Source organism: Haemorhous mexicanus, chromosome 2, assembly GCF_027477595.1.
Source record: "Haemorhous mexicanus isolate bHaeMex1 chromosome 2, bHaeMex1.pri, whole genome shotgun sequence".
NCBI lineage: Eukaryota > Metazoa > Chordata > Aves > Passeriformes > Fringillidae > Haemorhous > Haemorhous mexicanus.
The window spans coordinates 60749266-60771780 of record NC_082342.1 but is presented as its reverse complement, the minus strand read 5'-3'; the positions used below and the strand labels follow the sequence as shown (position 1 = coordinate 60771780).

Sequence of the window (22515 nt, the reverse complement as noted above, 5' to 3'; positions counted from 1 at the left end):
GCTTTTGTTCTCTTCTAAAAGAAGAACAGGAAATAAATACCTAAGTATTTATCCCTCAGTACAGTAATCACAAAGCCTATAGGTTTAAACGTGCAGTAAGTAACTCTATATTCTCATTACTTCAGTACCCACTTTGAAAAATAATTATAAAAGAAAGCCTTGTGAAAATTTGGAAAGGCTCGTGTATCACAGCAAGATATGCAGCATATTCCCTGGTAGCTCATTAGCCACAACCACCATTGTGCAGTTAAGAGACAGAACAAAGCTGTCCATTTCTTAATTCCTGTCTCCTAAACACCTTTAAATGGAATGGACATAACTCACTGTTCCACTTAAGGTGATCTTTAGTGGGGACAAGGGAGAAGAAGGTCTTCGGTTTGGGCCATGGGCTGGATGTCTCCATCAGTGGCCAACCCACATTACAGCAGATGAAAGCTTTACCAACAGAAACAAATGCAGTTGGAGTAAAATGAGTTTCATGGAGAGTATTTAAAATCACTTCCAAATGACTTCCATTGTTTATACACAGAATACTTCATGACCTGTCTCTCCCCCTTGTTTTTTGTTTGTACTTTTTGTTTTCTTTGCCTTTTCTCATTCTGCTGTCTGGCAAACACAGGCAGAGGTGAAGTAGAGACTGTAATTAGGCAGCCATATCAAGCTTCATCTGTGGACTACCTAATTGTAAGATTCAAGTTTTGGGAGTAGTGCCATCTGAGAAAGAAACGGAGAAGAAAAATTGGAAAATGACTACTTCCTCTCAATCCATAAAGCCTTCCAAAATTCAATTAGCACGTTCTAAACTAAACCATCTACACATGCTATGGCACCAAAATGTGTGATTTCAAATATAGACAAGAAAGTAGCTGCTCATAGATATTTATCAGAATTATAATACTCTCTGACCATTCCACTTCAACGCTTTTTATTCAAGTGGCATTTGCTGCAACCCTTTTGCACCTCAGTACTTGAGATGAACCAGGAAAATACCTATGGGCAATATAAATAAATTGCCTGTGACTGCACATGGGATCTCTTAAATAATGCTGTGAACCCCTAAGTCACCCAGAGAACACCCTTTGCATGCCTAGCGCGAATATTGTTGTTTAATAACGCATACTTGACTAAGTTTGCTGTCTTCCCCACAGCAAATTTTTCTTGTGATTTTAAAGTTTCCCAGACTGGAATAATATTTTCACTTTCACAGAATCACTGATGCAACCAATAGGAAAACTGCCTCTCTTTCAATTTACTGTGTGATGTCTGTAAATACTGCTGGATAGTGAAGACTTGTAGGTAAAACTCGGCAAACACCTTTTTGCCATTTTCTCCTATAAAAGAGAAATTTCTCTGCTGCCTTGTATATACAACTACACATCTGTGCCTGCTCAGCTCCTTTTCCTATTGCAGCTCAGTGTCTCCAGCAGCTTCCAGGACACAAACACCTGCACCCATCCCAGGTCAGATCTCCAGCTTGCACTAATGGATTTTTTCAGATAGATGGCAGTGCACAAAGTGCATCCCAGATTGATTCAGGGTCGAGAATTTCAGTGCCATTTCAGTGCTCAGGCACTTTAACCAAGGGAACTACTGCATTATCAAAAGCACTTTTAGAAAGATGATGGCTTAGGACCCAATCCTGCTGCACGGTGATAGCACTGATTCCTTGGAAGGGCTGAACGGGGTGCCAAGAATGTAAACATGGCAAGGAGGCACTTAGGATTTTACTTTCTGTTCCTAGGAGCCACAAAGGAGTCAATACATTGTAACAAACATAGTTTTAAAACACAAAGCTAAAGAACGACTAACAACACAAAATCCAGAAAGATACTGGATGTTGGATACAGGAGATGATATATCTGATTTGCAATAATAGCAGATTTAGAAACAATCCTGCAATATGAAAACACAACTCTAAATCATTCTTAATGGCAAAAATTCTACCTAATTTTGTGCCCTCTTCATTCTAACAGACATTATTATTTTAAGAGACCAGAGTGAAATTTTAACCATTTAACTGCATTTACCCCAGAAAATCTTTCTCACAAAAGGAAAATATTAACTAAGCAGCTGAAACAAATAGGAGTGAATCTCGCAGCACAATTAGTACTTCAGTATCTTCTACTTGGGGATTTCGACATATAGCTATCACGATGTGGCAGCATCCACCACCGTTTTGTTTTCTGTTTGCAGTAGGGGGTTGCTAGGAAACAAAATACTATTGTCTGATTTCATGATCTATTGCCTGGTTCGCCTGGCAATAAAGTCTTCTAAATCTATTACCGGATTATTTTGTATTTTACAGCGAGATTAAGACTAACATTAAAACACATGCAAACAGAGAAGAACGGCAAAAAATACCTCAAAATTCACGAGAAAGTATGTATATATTCCAGGCTGAGGAAGACAAACTATACTGAGGAAAAATGAACTCAGGCAATCTGGTGATATTTATATATGCACACACTCACACGTGTATCAGCATTCCTTGACTGTTTCTATAGTTTTGCTGACTTGTCAAAGACTCTCTCACTTCCAAGGATACAAAGCGTTCTCTTACTACTGGAGAGCTACTGTACACTGCAAGTTCTGTAAATACCACATGCTGCAGAATGCCTGGTGTGGGCAAGCACACATGCCACCGTAATTTTTGTTCTTGGAATTCAGATCTAGGTTGTTTCAGTGCTTTAATTTCTTTACACAATCTTTTTTTTTTTTTCCTGTCTTGTACCTTTGGATATGTGGAAGAGCCAGGGACAATTCCCTACTCTCCCCCTCCCTCTTCAGTTGTAACATAAATAAATAAGCTATCAAATAGAGAAATAAATAAAAGCACCAGGAAAAGCAATCTAAAATTGAAATCCACTTATCTTTTCATTTATTTTTGACCATGTCAAGTCTTTGCAAAATGAGCAAATAAAAGATTATGAGAACCAGGCAAATGTGGGTGCCCACCAATGCACTCCCACAAGATAATAGACCTCAAGGGCAAAAAACAATCAGACTTAAAAGCTGAGAGACAGAGCAAGAGAGTTCACCACAAAGTCATAGAGAAGGTTTAAAATAAAACCTGCAGAGTGGTTATTATTCTTTTATGTATATCTACAATTTCACACCATGCAAAACATGCACTATTTCAAAGTCCTTTCAACTCACTTATTAACGCCTATGCATTTTATCACTCCATTTTAAATTTGAGAAAAAAAAAGAATGAGTTTCATTGCAAAAAAAACATCAAAGCTTTTGAGACATTACAGCAGAACTCCCAGTGATAAGAAAAAAAAGAAGTAACAACACACAACATAGAAAATACACAGCTCATGGGAAGGACCTGAAAGCTTCTTGCCTCTCCTGCTCAGAGAGGGATTTATTCAACCTCTGTAGTTTCCGGTAGTTTCCTATCAGAAACTAGGAGCCCCCACCAAACCCCATTTAGAATTAAAGAACAAAAGGATAAAATGCAAGCGAGCTTCTTCTACCCCAAACAACAGCAAGCTACTTCTAGCAATTAGATGAAAGCAGCGGAAGATGGACATGACCCACAGCCAATCCCTCTCCTCTCCAGGGTCGAATACGGCTGTTCCCCAGCTGATAACCCGCTACAGTAACACTGCTAGTTACAAAACGGAGCATAGCTCTCGGTGACACCGGGATCCTGTCACCTACAGCTTCACTGAAACCTGTTTTAAAACACTCTCTCAAGGAACGAGGAGAAACAGGAGAGGGATGGGACAGTCTTCTCCCGAGCTGCCACCAAAAACTGTTCTGCCAACTGCAGGAGGGCTGCCGGCAACATCTCAGCCGCAGCCACCCAGCTCATAGAGGGAAGGGGGGCACCGGGAGGAACCCGAGCTCCGGCCGCCCTGGGTGCGCTGCCCGCCCACCCACGCGTGTGCCCCGGGGGAGGCTGCCCAGCGAGGCGGGGGCAGCGCCGGGCGCGGGAACCCGGTTCAACCCGCGCTGCAGCAGCGACTGCAATTAAAAAAAAAAAAAAAAAAAAAAAAAAAAGGAAGAAAAGAGAAATAAATAAATAAATAGCCCGCTAGCGGGAATGGGGAACTAAAAGCCCAGCCTAAACAGGCGGACCCCAAACAACAACAAACACCGGGCGCCCAGGAGAGCAAACTTTCTGACTCACCGGGAGGAGCCGGTGCCCGGGGGGTGCCAGGCAGCGGCGGGGGCGGCGCGGGGCCCCGCGGGAGCACAGCCGGAGCAGGAGCCGGGCGAGGCGAGCGCCGCCGGCGGGGCTGGGGCAGCGCGTCTCGCCCCGCTCCCGTCGCCCTCCCCTCCCTCCTTCCCTCCGTCCCCGTCCCTCCGCAGCGCCGGGAGCTGCCCGGAGCGGGCTGCCGCCGCGGGACCGCCGTACCTACCTACCGCTGCCGGTGCGGGGCCGCGGAGCAGCGGGAGCCGCCGCCGCCGCCCCCCTTCGGCGGCTGCCGGGCCCGGCGGCGCTGCAGCAGGCGGAGGACGCCCCGCGGCGGCGGGGAGCGCGGGGCCGGAGTGCGGAGAGGCGGCGGCTGCCGAGGCACGGGCAGCGCGGTGCTTCTGCCTGTCCGGCTGTGTGAGCGAGCGTGTGTGTGTGCGTGTGTGTGTGTGTGCCGGGGAGGGATGCTGCAAGGGACCGAGGGAAAATTCCCCCCTCCAAGCAAAGCCGCCGACAAATAGCAAGGCAGGTGTGCAGGGGAGGCAAGGCTCCCGAAGGAGGAGGAGGAAGAAGAGGTGGAGGAGGAAAGGGGAGAGGGGCGGTGAGAAGGGCGGGGAGCGCACAGCCGTCACGGCGTCCCGGGGACAGCGGCCCCGCTGGGGAGGTGCCGGGCGCGGCCCCTGGGGCGGGCGCTGGGGCCGCACGAAGCGGGGTGAAGCCCCGCCGCAGCCGCGGGGAGCGCTGCCCGCTCCGCCGGTGGGCGGCGGGGAGCGGGCCCTACGGAGCCGCGAGGGCCGGGGGAGAGCGAGCTGCAGGCACCCCGAGCTGAGCATCCTGCCGCAAGTTTTCCCCGAGGCCTCCCCCACCTAAAACGGCCCTTGTGCTACGTGCAGTAGCCTGTGCCGCTTGATGAGCTGCACCCCATTCGACGGGATCGGTGCTTTCGTTGCGAATGAGCAGTAGTCTCATCTATGAGGATTCCACCTACCCTTTAGCCTGGCTTTGAACCAGCACCCCTTTTAGGGAACACCCTTAGCTAGAGGGTCTGCTTTTTTGCTTATTCATCTCCCGGGCAGGAGAGAAACGAGTGTGGCAAGAGCACCTAACCTCACCTTTTCATCCGGGAAGCCATGGAGTAGGTGGCCGAGGACAGCTCTTCCCAGGACTAGACGCTGGGCCCCGGGGTGCTGGCAGCAACAAGTGCTTCCCCAGAGCTCAGCGCTGCTCCCAGAGGGGCCGCTGAACACCTCGTCTGAGCAGAGTTAAAGAAGGCTTTTGCAGCTGCACCTCTGCTCCCAAGGACAGTGCTGGCTAATCTGAAGTCTTCCTGCTATTTGAAAGGGGAAAACCTGCTTCTTTTCTGGCCCGAATTACCATGCAGTCCTTTCCTCTGTAGAGATGGTTGTGATTTAGTGCTGGAGAAAGCCTTTGTATGCTCATTTACAATGTGTTTTAGCAGACTTCTAGGTGACAATTAGTTGGCAAGTGAAAAGTGGCCGTGGCTGAAAGGTGGAAACTAACATCAGGTATTAAATATTGCACACAGCAGCTATGATTTCTAGTGGTAGGAAGAAAATCCAATAGAAAAATCTCCTGCCTGTTATTTTCTACAGTACTTCTTTCACCAAAGCAATATGGAATTACATCCACAGGTGCTGGGCTAATTATGTATGCTTACCAGCCCATCAGTTTGGGTCTACCAGTGAGCACACTTATGCAACAGAAGCAATTTCCACACCACTGAGCTCATCTGATTTAAACAATACTGGCTTGTGTTGCCTCTGTGTGTAGTTTTTTTCCCTTGGCTGGCAGGGTTAGTGTCACAGCTTTAGTTTGAGAAGTGACAACAAATAATACTGACACATATTATACTGAGAAACACAAGGACACACATGGAGGACAAATTAAGGAAATTAATGCACTGATTTAGGTAAGGAGCAGGAGCCACTCTTGATCCAGCTGTGCAGATGTGGACTATTTATTTCCTGACTGGTTCTTGCTCTGCTTTTTAGTGGTAGATAGCTGAACAAAGAAAAAGTTGCTGGAAGAATTTCTGTTAAATGTAGCCCTGATGAAAGTAAGATGTAATTATAGCTTGGGAATCCTCTTCTAAGTTATTTACAGTAAAACACATCTTTTCAGTCTTTTAAAGCCCAGCCCTGTTCACCCCTAAGCAAGCACATTTTGAAAAGCACACAGAAATCCCATGGGGAAATTCATGTGCAACTTGTATTTCACCTGTAGTGTAAACTAGCTTGCAAAATCAAGGACTAGTGAAAAAAACCTACACAAACTTCAGGGCCTGAATACATTTCTGAACTGCATTTCCTTTGGTTGTGTTAAATTTGCTTCTTCATTTCTTTCTCCTAACACTGAATGCAATTGTACTTAGAAACAAAGATAACAACAACAAAACAAGGTTTAACCTCTTGTCAGTTGCATAAGACTTGGCTGATATAAAACAGAGGTAAAAGAAAATATTTCTCCCAGTATTGGCCTTGTTTAATGCAATTGAATGAAGCACAAACACACTTGTTAAGGTTATTTCATTATTGAAATTTAGGGTTGTCCCCTCCTTCCTTGCCACAGAGCTGCCTGGACAAGTCCAAGCACACAAACATGGATGCACAAATCTGCAGAAGAAGGTGTTACTGTCTTTACAGTATTTCACTAACATGTTCAGCATTTATTTTTTATTTGCAGGTTGGTACAGAGATGAGTTCCAACCAAGACCTCACTTTGTTATGTTCTGAATAGCTCTTGGGAAGTTGCTGGCTTGACCCTGGAGACTTTACAATCTAATTTTTTAATAACTGAAGGATTATTTTTTTTCATTTAAAAAAGGACTCATTTTAGCTGTCACATAAGCATGCATTATATCCCAAGACTTCAATCGGAGCTGCACAGACATATCTGAGAGTACAATTAGACCCTCTGGACCTTTTAAAGCTTCAAAAATAGTCATGTGTAATTCCTTCTTCTGTGGATCCTGCAAGCTTTAAGAGAATTTTTGAAAGCTGTAAATTCCTATTTATCCACTAAGAGGCTCACGGGCAATCTTCCCCTAATGGAAATAGAACTGTAAAGCTGAAACATTAATATACACAACATGATACATTAGGCAGGGAGACTCCTCAGAGCCAACAAGAGGGTACAGCAGCTGTGCCGCAACGAAGCCACAGCCAAGCTGGTTCACTCCACTTTCTTTGCTTCCTGCATGTGGGGTTCACTATCTGGCTTAATATCATTAGTAGTGCACAGTTCTCTCTTTAAAAATTAAAAAAAAATTTAAAAAACCCAAAACCACAAAACTAACAATAAAAACCACCTGACCTTTGAATCCCTCATCTGCATTGGCTGACAGCCGGTGCTGGCGAATCGGAGGGCACAGTTTGGTCTCAATGCAAGACAGCTATTCTTCAATAACTACGCTGTTAATATGCAAATCTCAGCCCTCTGCCAACTGTAATCTCCCTCCTCTGATTGGCTTCAGTGATGAAAAAGATCCAGGTTATTCGTTAGCAGGGAAAATATGCTCTCCAGGTTCCCCCTTAAGATGAAGCATTTTAAAGCCTTGAGAACATGCAGGCTAGTGACAAACAACAACAAAGCAAGACAAAGAGAAGCCAAGAAAATAGGATTAGAAACACAGTAAAAGAGAAAACTGCATTTAAAAATTTTCCTGATTCCTTTTCTTCCTAGCTTTCCCTGGGGAGTTTTGCCAGTGACTGCAGATGGGCCATTTTTGTTAATTTTTTTTTTCAACCCTTGTTTTCTACATATGATGTTGTACTCAAGTTCACAGCAGAAGATTTGAATTTGTTCTGAGAACATGATTTCTGTATTGGAAAGCATGCATGTGTCTGTCTTCCTGATTCAGCTTTGTTGGCTGGCAAACAGAATACTAGGAGGCAATGTATCAACATGTATTGATAAATATCTTGATACCAAAAATGGAATGGAGCAATTCAGCAACAAGCATTCCATGATTCAACATTTCAAAAGCCATTGCAAAAACTAGCCACCAACATCTGCACCAATATTGGCTTATTCTTCACAGAAGGCCAGACTTATCTAACCTCTGAATTTAGCAGAATGTTTTCTGTAAGACATGAGTTGATGGGAATGCTCATGCCAACTAAACTGCAGAGACAAACAGTTCGTTTTCCATCAGTGTCTGATGCAGCATATAAGACTAAGATGTGTTCTCCATTACATGGTATAAAAATTAAATAATTCTACCAACTCTGGTACTATTAAATTCTGAGGAACCTTTGCAGAGCTGGGTTGGATTTAGGAGTCTCCAAAGCAGGTGTGCAGCCGCTCTCCTCCTTCATCTTTGGCTTTTTTTTTGTGAATTTTCCTTTATTCTTGCGATTCACCTTTCCTGAAACATAACATGGTGCATTGTATTCACTCCTGTACAGATGCAGCTGGCTCTCCTGATTTCTGCTCTGAGGCTGGAAATGAGATCAAGTTGGTAATTTCTTAGATCAATGTATCTGGGCTGAAATTGTGTTCCCAGTAAAAGCAGGTATTAATTTTGTCATCTATTTTGTCACAACTGTGATTTTGCTTCTCAGGGCTGGCAGCAGAGTGTTTTTGTTTAAAATTGATTTTAATTTCCCAATAAGATGAAGAAGGCCAGGTGCTGTTAGTGTTCAGTGAGTGACTCTTTTCTTTCCTCAGGCTTTTCACCAAGGGGGAGCTAGGTAATTTTTCTGTGGGTGGACAATCCCTCTGACTAAAAAGAAGCAGGGTTCTGAGAAGTACTGTAATCTTGCCTGTTTCCCATAAAGCAGGTAAGGCAGCTCCTTGTACAAATTACTAGACAAAAAGTGAAGCACACGCACCTGTGGGGAACCTGCAGTGAGAGTGTGATAGGGTTACCAGACTGCAGGTCCTTGAATACCTGGGAAGGATGGAGGGCTGAGCTCAGAGAGGGCTTCACACAGGGCTTTTGATTAACTTGCCACAAAGAGAGATGCTGTAAAAAATAGAGAGCTGTGCCACAAAGCCACTTTCCTTTTCTGTCTCACGCATTTCAGATACAAAGATAATGGGAACAGCACAGAGAAATGCAGGCAGATATCTGAAACTAAAGGTTAGAAGGAAAAGATTTTGACAAGAAACACGTAGGCTTCCCACAGCAAAGGTCAAAATAGTGACCTCCATGCAAATTAATGCCACTTCAGCTATTATAAAGGAACTTCAGTATTTCAGTTTCAGAAAAAGTCTAAAAAATGCATTATGCAATCCATTTATTCTGTCGAGGATTTTTCCTCTGTGATATGACTATCTCTTTCAAGTATATATAAGGATTCTCATTCAATAAATAATAATAAAGGTAGGAAATAATTAACTCTTAAATGTGTTCTCTGTGGTCTTGCTTTAGGAAGAAGGGGAGGAAAAAAACCTCTACATGCTTCAGCAGGCAGAGTTACAAGCACGTCCAACCAGATAATTGACACAGCCGTTGAGCCAGCACAGTGTTAACTCTGTTTTAAGCTTCCTCAAATCATCTAGCTTTAGAAACCATGTAAGTTAATTGGATTGCTACAGACCTGACAGCTCCCTGTGTACCATATGCTAACGGATTGCATCGCCGCCGTATGATCGGGTACGTGAGCTAATGCTGCCAGTCCTGGGAACTGCCACTGGCCCTGGAACTTGGTTGTCATCTTCCACTCACTATCAGGAAATGAAAACAACTGTGTTCCTCTCCTAAGTGTGAAAAATTAAATCTAGGAGAATTCAAAACCACCACATATGGGAAGCAGGATATTTGGGCCAAAGCTCACATCATTGGTTGGATTTTCCACCCTGTGGCCAGTTCCACTGAAACTCCAGTTAACTCAAAGAGGCTTCTCAGAATAATCACTCTGACTTAGATAAGGAAAATTCTGCTGAACAAGGTCTTTATAATCCCACAGGAAAAAATATGAAGACAGTTCAAAAGGCAACACTATATAAGCTCAGTAAACTCAGGTAGAGAGACAGTGTGGATAATACAAGCTAAATAGCAGACTGACAAATACAAAAATGCAGTTTCCATTTCCTAGCTAATGAAGCAAAAACTAAGAATATTTGTAAGCTGTAGATGTCCCCAAGACACAAGTCACAGGTAGGTGCCAAATCATCATCAAAAGTCTGTGAATTAAGATACCTCTCTGCCTTTTGAGTCATAACACACCTCCCTGGCTTCAGAGTTTTTTCAAAAGAGAAGATTGGTATTTTGACCTTTATTCTGTCTCTTTGCTGCTGATCTCATGAATGCGTACTATACTTTGTCACTGTTCTACTTATTTTGTACTTTCTATTTAGAAATCACTCCAAGCAGGCATAATCCTTGTTCTTTATTCTTCTCCAGATATTATTGCCCCATCAGGGGGAAGGGGGTGTACTCAAAGCACAGATTTATTCAATTTTTCTCATGTTAATGTCAATAAATACTGAGTTAACAGGCACTGATTATTTTGTGGGCAAATATCTATTTTTCAACAACACCACAGGTAATTTGCAAAACAGACAAAAGTAAACATTCTGCAAGATTCAATTTTAGTAGGCTAGTCTTGAGTTTTGTTCTTGGGAGATAGAGGAGGAAGGGGTTTTTTGTTGCATTTTTTCTTAAACTGTTCATAGTGACATCTTTGCAGAAAATGATGTATAAACTTGCTGTGTCCAGACACTCTTCTCTGAGGGCACTATCACCATTTTTTCTCAACTGTTCCTCTTCTTTTTGCCTTAGGTGATAAGTAGTCCTTGTGCAATCCCATCAGATGGACTATTAAAGGATTATTTTTCCCAAACTAGACCATTCTTCAAGTCAAAGACTCAGCTTGACCTACCTTGCCTGCGAAGACCTCCCTAAGTGAGACTATAAAATCCTTCCATTGGTTCTTTGTCATAACCACATCACTATTCAAAGTTTCTACAAGCCATTAACTACCTGTACAGTCCAACCACATTTCCCATGCATACTTCCATTAAATAATCCTTAATTCAAGCAACTGTCACCCCAACATTCCACTCTGATGTTGTAAATTGTCTAGATTTTTACTAGGAGTAGAGATTCTGGGTTTTTTTTCCTTAGTTCAGACACCACTTTAATGCAGCCACAGGAAGGGTGGCTCTTCAGCAATACACAGCAGTGCTATGAAATGTGATGATCAGGAATGGCAAATAAAGACTAAGAGATTCAGCTGAATCGGCAACTGAAATTTCCAAAGGCAGAATATAATTACCTAAGCTGGCATTCTGCCAGGACACTGGGGTTAACATTATTACTCCTACAATACTCCTATTTATGAGTAATATGGAAGAAAAGTAGCAACAGGATTTTTTAATTGAACCAGTGTGAAGCCAACTACAGTAGGTTGCAGTCCAATTAAAATTGACAACCCAGTGAAGCAGATACACATAACACAGAGATAAATATAGAAAATCCAAGTTGTTCTCTTTTTCTTTGTCTTCTCCTCTTGGTGTGTAGGGGCTTTTTTCCTGCTGGATATTTCATTTCATTTTCAGAATCTTTTGATGCCAGGAAACTATCATTGACTGGAAACACTTACTAGCTTTTTGCAGCCAGTTTTCATAACTTAAAATAAAGATGGAAAAATATATCCTTTTAAATGTTTCAGCATTGCATTTCTTTCCTTTTCTACAGCACATGGTATTAAAATTACATTGGCTCTGCAGCTGGAGATTAGAAAGAGCAACAGCTTTTAACCTTTAATAGTAAATGATGCTGAAGTCACTTAATCTGTCTTTGAAGCACACAAAGTGCATGCACTATCAACTGAAAACTTGGAGCTGACCTTTAAGCAAGGAGTCTGATCCCCCACCAAAAATGCTGCAGAGGCTAACTCCTGAAAGGCAAAACTACTTCTTTTTCTCTTTTTTTTTTCTTTTGGGAAAAAGAAATACTTGAAATAGCATAAAATATATTGCACTGTTTACTCCTGATTCTGTATTCTTTACTGACATGAGTATGTCTTTCTCTGTCACATAGGACCATGCAAGCAGCCACCGAGGTCAGTTGGACTCCTGGGGAATTACCACTTCCTATCTGGCAGAGGTGTTGCAAGGCACAGTTCATTAGTGTTCTGAAGCACTCTGAGAGCCCTAGATAACAGCTGCTATATGTTGTAATAAAATACAGCTATTCATTATTACAGAAAAGCTAAACCATGTTTGTAATTGACCATTGCTCGATTCTTTTCTGAAGTTATTGCGTTTGGAGATGCATCTCAAAGTAAATCTGTTATGTAATAGAATGAAGAAAGTAAAGCAGCAATGGGGTGTGTTTTAAGAACAAAACAGAAGAAAGCTCCCCTGGGCTGTATCCTATTGACCTCTAGTTCCATTATTATTTCTAAAATATTTTTCCATTTAAGGCATTGTCACTGAGTCCTTCCCAGGAAGCTCTGGGAAAGGATATAAAGTGAGGTCTCTACTAAGCTTGCAAGTAACATCTCTGAAAATGGAGGGTTGATTTATGTTTTACTGACAGCCAGGTTTAAGGGGGGAAAACCCTTCAAGCTTTGGTTGTGAATCTTCTATAATATAATAAATGGTGCCATCTACTGGCTCCCTTTTGCTTTTGATCAGTGTCACAGTTTGTGCAGTATAGCTACTGCAGGTAGCGTTAAAACGCCAAAGAAATCAAGCCAACCTGACTGTAGCTAGCATTCTTCTTGGATCTTGGAATGATTTACAGGAGTTTCCATAAAGCAAACAAGCCTAAAATGAAATAAGAGTAGTAGGAGAAAGCAAAATTGCAAGATACAAGCAAAGGAGAAAAGGCAGGATTCCAGCAGACATGTGAAACTGGATTAAGGGTCGATACTGAAGACGGATACAGCTAAGCTGAACCAGATGCAGCCATCCCAGAGGACAAATCAGGGATGAGGCTCCTTAGAGAGAAGAAGAGAGCTTCTCCAATCCCTCCTAATTAATCTTCTGTTAGAAAAAGAACAGCCAATCATGATGGGTTTTTTCCCTTCCGCCCACTCCACTTCCTGCTATTAAACAAAGTAGAACATGTAAACAGCCCTGACAGAAGAGGTATACAGACAGACAAAGATGTTATGGGTCAATCTCTTTCTTACAGTTCAATATTTCTTCCTCATTGACACCAGGAGCAAGATTTGACACTCTGGCTTATGCCTCAGAAAACCACATGAACTGTGACATGTTCTACTGCTAGGTACAGTAAGTAATCTTGGCATCTCCTCTGAGGTCAAACTGGACTCCCTGTATAAAGGAAATGCCAGGGATATTATTTTCATTGTTCCTTTTAATGAATCTGGATAATTTGCTTGAAAAAACAAAATTGGCTGTAGAGCTATTTTAGTCTGATTTCCTAGGAAAAAGAGACTAGTGCAATCATAGTATCTGGCAAAGGGGAAACAAAAATGTATGTTGCAAAAATACACGATTATGTCAAGTGTCACAAAAAAGCAGAGTGGCTGTTAGTGCCCCTTTGGAGGAAAAAGCATGAACAAAAGTTCTTTTTAGATATAACACAACTCCAACAGATGCAAATTCACAGGAAGGTGCTCTCCTTCAGTTTGACTTGTCATCAAATATGTTTGTCATGATAGTTTTCACGCAGTAAGAAACAGATAAGCAGGAAAGGATGGGAATGCAGGTTATCAGAGCTTTTATTGCTACAAATGGAACCCACATCAGAGTAAGTTGCAGTTTCTTGGGCTTCAGCTTTATCGCCTGCCAATGAAGATCATTTTCACCTGTGCCTCACGGAGTAATTTTAGATTTTAAAAATATAAGAAGTTGGAAACCATCTCTTGACACAGATGTAGATTTCACAGAGTATTCTGAGTTGGAAGGGAATGGACCAAAAATGGACCCACATGGACCAACTCAAGTCCAACTCCTAAGGGAATAGACCATATAGGGATCAAACCCACAACCTTGACACTTTAGCACCATACTCTAACCAGCTGAGAATCAGAAGGGCAAAGATACTCAGACAACTCTCACTTCTGGACCCCAAGACAGGATTTTGATATAATCCTCAGGAGCAGGAGTTTTGGCAGACACATACAGGAATTTCAGGCAATGCAACTCCATTTTGGAGTTGGGCTGGAAAGGACTGAGAACACTGGAGTTGCTGTGCAAGCCTTTCAGACAGCCCTTAAGATGGGAGGCTTCTGAAATGTAAAATCACAAAACACAGGTTAAGAATCCTATTGCCACCTGTGTAGTCGTGACTTATAAAAGGGGGGAACTGGCGGCCCCAAAGAAGCTTCTTACAATAGAAGTGGTATACATTTTGTGATTAGCAGGCAAACCTGCTCTAGCAGACTGTATTTTCATGTCAGTGTGTGCAAATATTTTCTCAGTTTAGTTTACCCAGTAGCTGATGGCCCTGTATCATAAATCCAAAGTTCTGAGGATTTGATATCCTGCTAGATACAGGATAAGGCTTTCATTAGTCTCCCTGTCCATTTTTCATCAGTGTCAGATTACTGTAAGTTTTTAGCCTAATGAGAAGGATATTCAGCACACTGACCCCTTCCAGCACACAGGGCAGTTTCTGTCCCACTATGGATGTGCAAGGGTAGAAGCTCTCTTTTTGCCACCAACTCCAACCCACTGTCTAAAACAGCCCCTGGCTAGTCTCTGGTGACCTCTTAAGAGAAAAGGCCTAGCTCCTACAGGAAAGGTGCTGGCAATACTTCCATTCTCCAGCTCCTGTAAGAATTTCTTTGGACAACATGTAGCACTGACAAAATTGGCCACTTGCTGCTGTACACAAAGGCCACAGCTTCCAGCTCAATTCCTGGCTCCCAGAACAGGCTGGGAACACACAGGAGCCCAGGCAGCAGATGGGGATGTTGCTAATTGGTCTGTTTTGATGCTGGGCCATCAGCTGACAGTCACTTTGCACTTCTCTCTCAGCAGTGACTTGCCATGTCAAAGAGCTACGGATATGGGAACGATAACAAAGGAAGTGGAAACAGCAATCACTTCAAGTGCAGACAATCCCTTTTCTTCAACTGTGCTGACCAAATTTTCTGCAGAATATTGTGAGGCAGCTTGGACTGTCAGACACCTTACAGACCAAAAGATGTGATTTGTACTTCTTACAGTGTCAAGTGACAATTATTTTGCATGAGTTTTGTAATTTTTAATGCATTTTTGCAGCTTTCTTAAAATACCTGTTTACAGTTATAAATGAAGAAAAGTAGAATGTGCAAAATAATACACTGGGTGAAAACTGCAATGGCTTAGAGCTCAGTAAAGGCTGTCAGTGCAACAGAAGTTTCATTGCAAAAGCAGGATTTGCAGCCAGGAGCAGGAATAAAAGACTGCAGTTAAAACTGGAAGAGAGTTCAGGAGCATGCTGGAAACAGTGGAAAAGTTTGAGATCTGTTACCTCAAACTGTCTCAGTTTAAAAAATGGCACCAGATTACAGTCTTTATACTATGTAAGACTTCAGCTTTCACATTTTCTTCTTCTCCAGAAATTATTGACTACAAATCTTAGTTAATTTTGCAGTAACGATTGTGGCTTTGTCTTCCGTAATGTCTCTGCCATATTTTGTAGGCTCTGGGACAGTAAATGACCATGATTATACTTCTTTAGGGGAGGTAAAATATCAGAGATTCTGTCTGTATTTCACTTTTAGCAAAGTTGCTAAGTTTTCTGTGTTTTTTAAGAATTTTTCTGTTTTTTCATTAAAATGAAACAAAATTACTCATTACAGATCAGCCATTTAACATGCAACAAAAGAAGCAAAATGTTTATTGAATGGAAGGAGTATAATGCCACAGGTGCCTAAAAAGGAATTTTACTGTCCATGTGGATCTGTTTAATTATCTCACATGGAAAAAAATCACTCTCTAGAGGGCCAAGTTCTATACTTTCATTTCTGATGGAGCTGTGTGTTTCTAAATATAGGAGATTGTCACAGGAAATGCTGGCAGAACCATCTGTGGAGTACCTCAACAGAAAAGGTAATTTGAAATTCAAAAGCAACGGTTTGCCTTGACTTATCTGAATGTCACCACCTCTGTCCCAAACACAGGAAGAAAGGATGTGCTGTGGCATCTCCAACGCCACCAAAAAACTCTAGTGAAGGACAGCACTACAGGGCAATTCTGCTTTCTTAGAGCAATTGATTTCACCGACAGACACTTACTTGAGGAGAGGGTGAATCCTTCGCTGCTGGTGATCTCCTGCCTTGCTGCTCATTCCACTGAGGAAAGTCTCTTTGCCGTGTGGGCAAAGGGGGCTGATGAGCTGACACAACGGTCAAGTGCAGGCTGTGCAGGGAGAGGAATTACTTGGAATCCCAGCACTAAAGAACTACACTGGTTTGTCGTTCCCAGCTGGAGTTTATTAGGCACATCTGCAGAAGTGAGAGGTTTAATGGCTGTGAAACAGACCATTCGCTTTCATGACTGCTAAATCCCCACTGAAGGAGTGCTCCCACTTGGCTATCGATTCAAAATAACCCTCAGGTAAACAAACTTGTACCCAGCTACGCCCCAAAGAGGACTGCCGTAAATGAACGAGGAAGAAATGATGTGGGCACGTATTTCACACTGGTAATTTGATCTGAATGACCAAAGTTTCCTTTTTGTTATCCCTCACAAGTATGCCTCATCTTCCGTGCGGGAGAGAAAAGAATCTCAACTAATGTATTTCCAATCAAACATTTAATCAGAATTCTCAGCTTTTCTATTGCACATGTTTAAACTTCTATTTTTAGTATACTAGCACATGTTCTCTATTTGCAGATCTTCTCTTTCTCATTTATACTTGACCTTCTATATATCATTAATTAAAAATATTAGCATAAGAATATGTCAACTCTTCTTGTCTTCCATGGCTTCTAAAAACAATGTTGCATTGCTGTTTCTCTGATCAGCTGCTCTTTTATGATTTTATGACAGCTTTTGTATTGTTTGTTTCCCAATGTACATTATTTTCCACGTGCAAGTATTAAACACAAATAAAACAATACTAAATGGTATCAGAAAATTAAAGCTTTGGAAAAAAGGACACTAAAGAAGATTTAACACTCCCTTTGTATGAGAAAATTAGCACTCTGAAAGATCTAAATAAGTATGTTTAGGAAAGTCTCTGGTGTCAATAGCATTAAAAGTGGTCAAAATCCCTTCTACCATCATCCAGTAATAAAATGTATCATGAAGACAAAAACAAAATAAAGCAAGCAAGTACTTACTAGAGAAGCAGAGAATTCAAAGCCATTCAAATGGAAAGAAAGCCATCTGCAGCTGCTTGGACAATATGAAGGCAAAGTGAGTTATATTAAGTTTTCAAAGTGACAGATAAACACCCTACAGGTGTAACTGCCAACATATGGTTCCTTTTTCCACTCCAGACTCCAACTTACTGAAGTGAGAGGATTTAAACTACACAAAAGCTGCAGTGATTCAGCAACTGATCTATTAGATCCTACTTTTCAGCAGAAAACCAGAAAAGCTTTGAAATTCTTAATTACTACATTTCTGAAAATGGAATAATCATCCTCTGTAGCTTCTTTTTAGGTATTGAAGGAAAGGAGTCAAATCCACCAAAAGACTGTGATTGCTATTAAGATCTGAAGTGGTGTTATTGTAATGATTTACTTTTGTAATGAGTTACTTGTGATTTCACACTTTGATCCCCTTTGAGTAGTGAGGTGTTTGTTGTTTTGTGAGTGCTAATTGCTGCAGTGCTGTGTTAAATCATTGTTATGCTGGTTTTCTTGAGCAGCAGAATGAATAATTGAATAATTATAAAGGAGAAGTTCATTAAAACAGGTATGGCTATAAAAACAACATTTTCCAGCAATTCAGGGAGGGGTTGTGTACACTAATGCAAACAACCCGTTGAAAAATGATTTTTTCCTATCTAGAAAATAAAATCTTTTCTGCACACAGCTTCCCTCAGAAGCAGACCAGGGAATTACATAACTGCACTGGGGTGAATTTCTTCTCCACATGCTTCTGTGAGCAACCTCACTCTGAGTAGGATTCCAAGTTCAGCCACAGAACTCAGCTGTTATTATGGGTAGCTCACCAAAACTCAAATTCTCAAATGAATGTAAAACCAGATCTCAAGGATATTGGAGGTTTAGGAACTGCTATACACCACCGCAGAATAACAGAATACCTTAGAGAGCCTGCAGCACAAAACAGAACATTAATAAGAAAACTCTCTTTCACTTGGGACTTTCAAGACATTTCTTTTCTAGTGCAGAAGACAGCAAAAGGTGGGGTCCCACGGTGCTGAACACACTCGAGCCATTAGATCACAGAGTGAAGGAGTAGCTGCAGTGTTGAGCCACAATGGGATCTAGGTGCTACCTCTACAGCTGCTGTACTTAGTGCCTTAAAGAATTTAAGCAGCCCTGCACCCTATGAGGAAGCACTGGAGGCGCCATGAAGAAGAGAAAGAAGTTCCATGGAAAACTGAGCATCAAACAAATAGCTTAGTTCAAAGAGGCAGTTAAAAAAAAGAGTAACCTTGTGAGATTCTTCTGACATTTGTGGATTTAAAACAGGATAAATCCTTCAGATCTTTTGCATGGGTCCCTGTCACATGAGTTACAGACCCTGACAGTAACGTGGACTGTTACTGTTCTCCGGCAGCGGGAGCATGACAAACTTATCAGCTGACCATTGAGGATTTTTCAGACTTAGGAACCTCATGTTCCACTACAGGCTCTGTAGTATAAAATGGACACAGGCCTATGTGCTACTGTTTTCCCCTCCCCAATTTCTATCACTTCTACTCATTGCAGCCTGTGTCAGTCTCCCAGTCACATTCCTCTGCTATACTTGTCAAAGTTGGTTTCCAACCACTGATCAAAGTTTTTCTGGTCATTAGGTACTAATTTTAAAAGTCCAGATGGCCAAGAAGATTCTGGAAATTTTCACTGATGCAAGTATTATTAACAACTGGTGAGACAGTTCACATGACTGGAATGCTAAAGACCTTTAGACAAAATTTGTTTAGGGCAAGAGGTGAAGTACAGAATGATGCAGTGGTAGTACTACAAAGACACTGCTAACCTGTCTGTATATCCTGATAACTCAGAAACAAACTGTGAATGTGCTAAAACATAGAAGACGTGAAGAGAATACGGCAGAGTGGGAAGAAGGGAAATTCTTTATAGACCATGAAACCATAGCTGAATTATTTCTTATGACTTGTCTGCAGAGAGGCAGACTGCGGGGGAGCAATTGTCTTGCCATGGGAGATTTCAATTTCAGAAATGTAGCATGGAGGTCACACAACTTATTAGAGTTTCTAAAATTATTCCTTGCTATCCTTTAACACAGAAAGTATTATTGCTCTCAGAGCAGAGTAACTCAATTACGGTCTCACTACGATGGATAGAGCTACATTAATTCCTGGCCTGGAGTCAGTCAGGGATAACTGGAGATAATAGATGGGATTTATGTCATGTAATTTTAATCATCTACCATGAGTTTAGAACTATTTGCCCTGGACTGTTTCTTCAGGCAACAGAGCCAACATGCTAGAAGGCAACATGCCACCCATCTTAGAGCCTTAGGAAGTCTCATCTTATGTCATGGTAGCTATCCAAGAGGTAGATTTCTTCCCATCCAGATCCCCTCCATAGTCAATGCAAAGAGCAAGGCACCACCACAATGTGAGTTGCAAAATTCTAAAAAGGTATCCAAGACAGGCAAGGTGATTCCCCTGAACATTAGCTGATGCTGCAAAATGGCTATTTTTCCATAGCTGATGAAAATTGTGAGTCTGAAGAAAACCTTTAGCCAAAAGCCTACTCTGGTTCACTACAGAAGGAAATGGCTGTTAAAGACACCTCCCACGGCTCCCCAGTGTAACATTCAGGAAAACGGGACAACATTGAATTGTTACATTATTGAATGTAATACATAAATGAGAAGCTTGCAGCCCAGGAAATCAATAGGGAAAGCTAGAAATGCAAAGGAAAATATGTGGCCAGCAATAAGACAATAAAGAGCCTTTACTAATAATGATCTTGTGGCTGTGATGGCTTAAGAATTTGAGGCTTGGATGCATCTTACCTTACTTTAGACATCAGAATAACAGTTATTTACATCTGAGCTAGTGACACTTCACTCCTTCACTTCTTTACAGTCAAATGAGAGGGACTTTTTAGGGCACAGTTCCTGTCATCCTAAAGCAACCATGTAAAGCAGTTCAGATGAAGCATCCCTGTAAGTGTTTCTTTCCTTCCATGACTATAAAGGAAGAACCATCAGATATAACTGGGAAAAAACTTGAGATACCCAAGCTCTCCTCTGCAAAAATATTTGCTTGCTTTCCCAACTGCACCAGTTAACCCAAAATAAATGCACTAGCAATTAAAGAAGTCTTAGGAACAAGATGAACTCATAATTTGAGACATGGTAATAATTTTAGTAGAGATGTACAAAAGGTAGATAATGTATTAGTACTGCACCTGAGGCAGGGCATTCCAATCCTTTAGTAAATATGACAGATATGACAAAGCCTGAGGATAAAATTTTAATCGCAAGCCTCAGATAGCTTTTATCCAAGGGGATTGAGAAGGCCACTGTTCTATTAGTGTCTATTTTATAGGAATGCTATAAAGTCAGGATTCAATAGATTAGAATTCTGTGCCAATACTCAAAAAGAGAAAAAAATCTAAAAGTCAGTCATTATATGATGTCTAACCTGAAACTGTCGTCCTTCTCCCCTTAAAATCCCCCACCAAAGCTGTCGTTTTCTCCACAGCATGCAGCCATAAAATAAATCTTTAAATATGTGTAAACAACAGGCAGTCTGTGCTGGTTCTGAGCTTATTTCACATGAAACAGGTATTTAATTGAGTCTTTTAATTTAAGGATAGTTGCACTAGGATTCCTTTGAAGTGTCTGGGAAGAGCCAGACTCTGCCATAAGGCATGCAAGAGCTGAATCAGCTGCAGGATGCCTTTCTCTTGTCAAGTACATTGGGAGCCTCGAGTGCTGACATTCATACCTTATGTTTCAGCTTTCCAGAACACTGACCTTGAGACAGAACTGCAGTTTCAGGCCAAAAGATTCAGTCCAGGCAGAGTTATTTAAGAAGCCTGAAAACAAAGGTTTACATAATATGTTGTAAATCTGTAACTATCAACTGTCATCAGTTTTAGTCAGCTGTGAGTCTGATCTGATAATTCTGAAATATATTCTTCATCAAAGAGTGGGGAGACAAGGATCTTAAACAGAATAATTCTTACTAAGAAGATAGTGACCTAAGGAAAAATTTGTAGCAGACAAAACAAATATTTTTCATTATTTTATAAGAAAAAAAAAAAAGTGCATTCCTTCTGGTTTTATTGGACTTTTTATTATAACTAAAATTAAAACAAGGTCTGAGATTAAAAAGCATATCAAAAATTGAGTACATTGACTCCTCCAGTTGTTGTAAAAGTTAGAATGCACAGCATCTCCTTTTCATCCTGCACTTTTTTAAAAACAAATAATTGCATTTAGGATTATACATCGTGCTCTGTAGAAATGTTAACGCTTCTCACGGTAAGGACTGACCTTCAAAAGCGGAGGATGGAAGGCGCCTTTGCCATGTAAGAAGACGTTTCACCACTGGAGGGAACTATTGGACTTCAGTGCTAGTGCGGGGAAGCAGCAGCTGCGTTTCAGATGCCAGTGCTTGTTCCACCTCAGAAAAGTCAGGGCAACCTTGCTGAAATCACTGCAAGTGGTAGATTGAGTTAATTAATACAACGTGCAGATGACAGAAAAGCATCGAAGCTTTTATGTCAATATGAGACAGTCAATAAGTGTTGAATATATGGTATATGGTATTTATAATAAAATTAAAGATTAAGAAGCTTGCTGCTCTTGGAAAGATTTAGAGGCAATTTTACTGAATTCTGTACAAACATTGAACTATTTTAAATTGAAAAGGTACCCATTAAAATTAGGAAATCACATGAGTTCTTTCTACCTTTTCCCTTAAATTAAAGGGAAAAGGTAGAAAGAACTCATGTGATTTCCTAACAGGAGAAATCCCTGTTCAACACAGATCACTGTCATTTGCTCGTTATTGTAGCAGCCATTTTCAACAAGAATTATATTTAGTGACATGGTAAAGCTGTCTCTTTTGTTTGCTTTCACAGAAACATAGAATGGTTTGGCTTATAAGGGATTTTTAAAGGCCATCTAGTCCAAAACCCCTGGAATGAGCAGGGACATCTTCAACTAGATCTGGTTGCTCTACGCCCTGCCCAACCTGACCTTGAAAGATTTCAGGGATGGGGCATCCACCACCTCTACAGGCAACCGTGCAAGTGCCTCACCACGCTTTTAAGGCAGTTCTTCAAAAAGCCACTGCCTCCACATGACCC

The 22515-nt window shown here is 41.5% G+C and overlaps 1 protein-coding gene across 2 annotated transcripts in view; it reads right to left on the bottom strand.

The window, feature by feature from the left end:
* Positions 1 to 4420, bottom strand: part of ENOX1 (ecto-NOX disulfide-thiol exchanger 1) — a 355324-nt gene extending 350904 nt beyond the window's left edge. For both annotated transcript variants that reach the window (XM_059839068.1, XM_059839069.1), the window contains exon 1: positions 4371 to 4420. The gene's annotated coding sequence lies outside the window, so the exon portion shown is untranslated. The remainder of the gene's footprint in view (positions 1 to 4370) is intronic.
* Positions 4421 to 22515: the final 18095 nt, after the last annotated feature.